Raw genomic sequence first — 6,826 nt, 5'->3', positions numbered from 1 at the left:
CTTTAGAAAGTGCATTTGCGCAATCTTCTAGGTGAAAATCTCTTCTTCTCTACAACGCTTTTCTCTCTAGTCTTGTTTAGTATATCGTCATTTCAATAAAATGTACTCAATTGTGTGTCAGTTTCTGATTCCTCTCTACAAAACATTCACAGCAAAACCTCATCTTTTTACGACAACTACAACGAACATACCATTCTTATCCATGCTTGCTTACATTAAACGGAATTTTCATAAACAGAATTTCCGACATATATCCCATCTGTTGAACACTTTAATATTGTAGTAATTCTTTACAAACTATAACATGATCATCTTGGAATACAATGTCAACAAATCCTTGTTCTAATAAGTAATGAAATTTTGTTTTTCTGTATATCATTTTCAATTTTCTCATAGTATTTTCATTATTCTGTTGACAATTCTTATTATTACTACCAAGTGGCTTTTCGCCTTGATACCTAGTAACTCAACAGTAAACCATAATTAGTAAACATCATAATTGTTGAGCTTTATTCACAGTGAAATCTTATTTTGCAAGGGTTCATCAACGTTCTGTAATGCAAATAAAAATATACGTTTCAATTAAGTTTTGTTTTAAATTGTTCTTTTTAATGATTTTTAGCAGTAATGCATTTACAACTTATTATATTCAATGGCCAAATCTTCTAGATTGGTTCAAGTAAATTTCCTATCAAACATTAAACCGACATTTTGTTTACTTTAAAAGTAGTTTCAATCACTTTTAATGATTAATAATTGGATACAGTTGACTCTCACAATAATATCCAATAAAAATTAATCCACTTTTCTAGGCGTTTCATTTTGAACAATTCTTTTTTGGATAATCAATTATTATTTCAAGATCACTATTTATGTTCGAAATCGGTTCGTTTACATTGCCTGAATTATACGATTGATAATCCCGCCTTCTACAATAACAACAAAAATGGAAACGGCACTAACCTTATACAGGTTTAGCCGACTTCCTCCAAAAGAAGAAGTTCTATGGGAGTATGAAAGTTACAAACAGTCCCCAGTGGCATGTATATCACTGATAAGGGGGGGATGACAACATTAGATTTTTGCAACTCTTGCAGAGAGGTGCCAACGCCCTCCTATATACAACGCCTAGAATTCCCAAACTGGTCACCCATCTGATACTGGCCAGGCTCAAGGTTGCTTATCTTCGGTGATCTAACAACAATAATAATAGCAACAAAATTACACACAAATACTCTAAGAAACAAGTAATCATGGAATGCTCCATTTAACAGTTAATTTCAACAAGGTTTTCTATGTATATAACCTTTTTTGGCATCAGGTAAGTAATAATGAACACAAATGAATTATCACAGATCAGTGAATACAATAACATGTTTTCGAATAATCAAGCAACTCCATAAAATAAATCTGAATCAATAATAAATTCCTATTTATCGTCTTTGATGATTAAACGCCCTGTAATTGTGCTATGCGATTATTTATAAGCACACCATTACATGTCAAATGTGTTGATCTCCTTCAAGTAATTAATCACGCGATTTACAATGAACTTTTCCATAGCCTCTAAAAACTCTTACATTCTTTGAGAATGTTTAAACTTGAAAATGATGAGTTCTATTATTTGGACAACTATTCGCATCTTGGATATTATTCTCACAAGGTTTATCTTTCAAACCTCTTTCCAGGTGCGCATTGATGAACTGGCAAATCTTTATCTGTAACTCGGGAATATCTAATGAACTTTGAACGGAAAACTCTATTTAACCAACGGGAGTACATTGTTCACGTTTTTTTCCACCATAAACTGGTAGAAATAATTTTTATTTTATTCCATGTAAACACGTGACACAACGGATGAAGCTGTTTAAATCAGTTCAACCATACATACAAGATTACTAATAAAATAACAATTATTTAAACCTGCTGCCATGTTACTCTGACACTTTGCTCCTTTACTTCGTTATCATACTAGACGTACTCGTGACCCGTTGGGTCGCATTCATTATCACAATGTAATCTGTTTTTTTTATATAATTCGAAAATTCTTAAACTATTGAGAAACTCTTGTTGCAAAACTAAATTAGTTTTTACTTCTATATTATCTTTATCATATGTGTTCGTGGTATATAAAGAATCTATGTAAACTATCTAAGTTGTCTGTTAATAATAGCATGTTATCAATATTATTACCATTGACTCCCAGATCGTTGAAACAAGAGCGGGTATCTCAAAAGCGCTCTTTTTTTACTGAATTATATCGTAGTGGGCTGAAACCAGATACTACACTTGCTTCATTCAAGTTACAAATCGGGCTTTTTCAACACAACATTATAGCAATGAAGAGGCTGAATATTCATGTTTGCCACAATCTATACGAATTACATTGACAAAAAATGCCATACATTGTAGAAATTATCACATTTTAAGAAAGTTGCGGCAATTAAAAAAATCAAGTCAAGGGAAAAAATAAGTTCACTTTTTAAACCTCAAATTTCTTCACTCGTTCCAATTAAGCATCCACCAATATAAGTGTAACTTGTGAATATCTAATTTCAACAAATATTTTATACATTAAGCACCGATTCATATATATGCCCGTTTATCTGGTTTTGACGATTTTAATTAGTTTCAAATCATATACCAAAGAGTATCTACAAATGGATTAAACTGTTTACAGCTATTTCAAGACGATGTTTTTTTTAGTCAGACAATGAAGCATAAATATTGTTTAAACAATGAATCTCATCAGAACGGTATTTCGTCTGTACACAAACTCGAAATTTATTTGCCTATCCACCATTTGCGCTCTTGGAAGTATCATAGAGATATTTATCAGTTCTTAAAGTAAAAAAAAATATATATATATCGCAATGATTGCCAATAAAATTAGAGGAACCCAGTATTTTAAATTAATAAAATGATATAAAAATAGTACACGCCCAGACATTTTGTAATTCATATACACGTATTTTCCCTTTATTAAGCATTATTGTGTAAAATGAAAAAAAAAACAAATTAATTACTGTTCTCATCTTGTGTGTTATTTTCACAACGTTTCGGTCGATGAAGCTTCCGACCTTCTTCAGGTGTATTTTTCCAAATTAGGAAATTGTTCTGTTGAATTCTGGGATATGTACGAAATTTATTAATCCACAAGGTTAGCATGCCCTCGTTCCGTCAGCCATGACCGTGTAAAAGTTCCGAGTAATTCGCAATTGTATTTTGGGTCGTTCGCACTGAAGATTGAACTTTCAACTCCAGAAGAGTATAGCTTACAAATGAATTTTATAAAGTAATCTATTCACTGAGGCGTGGGTCCTTGCGAACAGTAGTCCGAAGAATCGAAATTATATGAATAACCACTCCTTATCTAAATAATTCAGTATCATGAATTGATTACAGATATAAGTATCTGACCGATTTTTGTTCGATATTTTGTTTGAATGTTTAAAGAAGCATGGCTAATATATTAAAAAAATCTACATAAAACAAAAAATACTATATATTTAATACATTACGAATCTTGTAAAGCCAGTGTGAATAAAATAGATAGATAGGTAGGTAGGTAGATAGATAGATAGATAGAAGAAACATAAACTTCTCTATGCCTCTTTATAATAAAATACATTTGAATAAATAAGATATAGATTTTGTTTCTTTTTGAATTTGAATGAATTCGCGTGACGCAATTTAGTTGAAATCATAGTCCGATCACGTAAATATCTTTCTGCGTTATTTGGGCTGAATTACGTCACGCGATCTTTTTCAAATCTGAATCCGAATGAAAAAAAAAAACATATTAAACTTTGATAAGTAGTAGTAAAATTATATAACAGGATCGGCACTTATTCATATCAGTACTAAAATAATATCAGTTGCATCTTAAATAGTAACAAAATACTATGAATTAACAGGAACCCTGTCCCGGTGTTGCCCGATGGAAGTAAAAAACACGGATTTTAATTAAAAATAAATAGTATTAAAATAAAATTTAGAAAAGACACCACTTAATTGTCAGTAATTTAGGCGATTAAAATAGGATGTAACATGGACCTACCTGGTTACTTATCGGGATTACTTACAGTTTATTGTTAAATATATAAATAAATTGCACTCACTGGCATCAAGGGTTCCAATAGTTTAAATGCAGTTAATACTGAATTTTAGCGACACATTTCTTAAGAAAATTATCCAATCACGAACTAGTAGTAAATCATAACTCAAATAATAGATTTGCCCATCTGAGAGTAGTTGGACATTACAATGTTTTTATGAACCGGCGTCTAATGTTTTCACGGTATATTTGTTTGTAGTTTAACTTATCGGACAGTTGAGCCTTGACTACAAAATTCAATATGGCGCTACTAATGGAATTAACACATGTGCGGACGGGAATTGCATATTGGATTGCAATTCCAGAGTTTCCTTACTGAATCGGAAGTCTGCGACTTCTAGGAGATATTCCATCGATTCAGTACTGACAAGGGTTTTTCACTAATGATATTTAAAACGATATTTAAATATCTGAAAATTTAAACAATATAGTTGAAGAAAGTTTTAATGCTTTTCGACCGAAAACGAAGAGAACTATCCGGATATATGTTGATCATCCTATTCTTGTCATTTACAACATATCTCATTCAGTGTTTTCAAAATTAAGTAAAAACTATACCATTTTTAATTACATTTTCACTCTAAACAAGGCACAGTGCCACTTTGATGTAGGCGTCTACTATCATGGACATAAGTTGAAGGGATACTATGCAGGGAGTTGAGCAGCAAGATGTCTGTTTCACACTACACTTGAACTTCTGCATGTCAGTACAGTTGAGGAAGCAAGGATCCGGAAGGAAATTCCAAAGTCTAGCAGTTCTATGGAAGAAACTATTAGAGTAGAAGGGTTTCTTTCACCTAGAAATTTCTATTGTGTAGGGGTGGGACTTTGCTGCTTGTCGGGGGTACAAGGGCTTGTAGTTCGTCGGAGCATCAACCATTAAAATACTTGTAAAACAGGCAGATGAGATGCAACATTTCGTCGATGGGAAAATATTCTAAATATGGATGAAGATCTTAGTCATATAATTGTTATGTGATCTATAGTATTAATAAAAATCAAATAACCAAGTAACATTGTCGAAGGTAAAATAGGCGTGTAATAATATGTACTATTTCAACGTGACCGATCTTTGTAATAATTTATCTTTCCTGACCGATATTAACACTGATTTGCAATTTAAACTATTTCAGGTACAATTTTATTAATTTAGAGGTATTGGATTTTGCCTATTGACTTATACATACTAAGAATATCATTCAGTCAAGTCGATTGTATATTCCATTCACATTTCTACTCGCCATTTGTTCTCCATGGTATACAATAAAAAAAATCCAAATTATGTGTGTTCATATACGCAATTTTAATAATGTGACGTAACAAAACCAAATCAATAGCCAATCATTTATGATGTCTACACAAGTATAAATAGAATCCGCTAGGTTGAGATGAGAAGCTCTTCAATGTACTGCAAACTGGGCAGTGATGGTGTAGCAATTTAACAAAATTGGCCGTGATGGTGTAGCAATTTAACAAAATTTGCGGTGATGGTGTAGCGATTCAACAAAAGTTGCGGTGATGGTGTAGCGATTTAACAAAATTTGCGGTGATGGTGTAGCAATTTATCAAAAGATTACTCCCTAAACAGCAAAGAAAGAAAAGGTACACGAATTCAACAACAAAACAAGTAAAAATTCGAATTATCTTCCCTTCCAATGTTAAGTATAAATTTTTAATTATAATTATAACTATTATTATTATTATTATTATTATTATTATTATTATTATTGTTATTATTATTATTATTATTGTTGTTGTTGTTGTTGTTGTTGTTACGAACGTAATTAACTTAGATATTCCTAGATATTATATCGTCGTCTTTTCGTAAAAACACTGGTTCAGCATTATTTAATTTGTTTCTCTTTGCTTTTCCGATTGACATAAATATTCATAAAAACAAAATTAAATATATTCAGTTTCTCATCGATTGAAAAATATTTTTTCTTCATTTACGGGGCGGAGTTTTCATGTTTTTTGTTTGGAATTACTTTACAATAATATTTATTTAATTTTTTGATGAAAGTGCAGAATAGACAGCAGGTACAAGGCTATTGTTTTCATTATTTTGAAGTTAACTTACAACATTACAATATCTTTTGTTTATTGATTTGTTAGGTGAAAGTACAGAATAGGTTTCTAAATAATAATGCTATTATTTCAGTACGGTATATTTGCTATATAAATACCGAACGTTTGTTTTTTTTTTGGGAGGGGGATATAATTTCATGGAGAGGTTTCTTCGAAACAATGCGATTTGCAAATATTTTTTTAAAACCATTCATTATTTGAAAGTGTGTGATGTTCACTTTTGAAGATTTTCCACCAAATAAATTTAACTTTGTAAATAAATAATTTCAAAATGTCATAAAATCATCATAATTTGAAAGTGTTATATTTTTAGAGGGGGTCACACAATTGCATATTCGAATGTGAGATGGTTGGTTGTTCAAATTTCAGATTTATAAATAATATTAAGCTCATTAGCAAAAATCACGAACTAAATAAAATGTATTTTTTAAAAAGAAAATACAATCAAGTAGAGAATAGTTTTTTCAATAAATAAAAATTAAAGAAAGTGTGTTATATCAATTATTGTTACTTTTTAATTTCAGAATGCCAAAATTATCAATCACACAACAAACACAAGTTTTTTAGTTGAATATATAAGAATTTTTCGATTTTATTGTATTTCTCGTATCTTATTTTTTC

Source organism: Euprymna scolopes, chromosome 4, assembly GCF_053919585.1.
Source record: "Euprymna scolopes isolate OS-2025 chromosome 4, ASM5391958v1, whole genome shotgun sequence".
In the NCBI taxonomy this organism is placed as follows: Eukaryota; Metazoa; Mollusca; class Cephalopoda; order Sepiida; family Sepiolidae; genus Euprymna; species Euprymna scolopes.
This window is presented reverse-complemented; position numbering follows the sequence as displayed.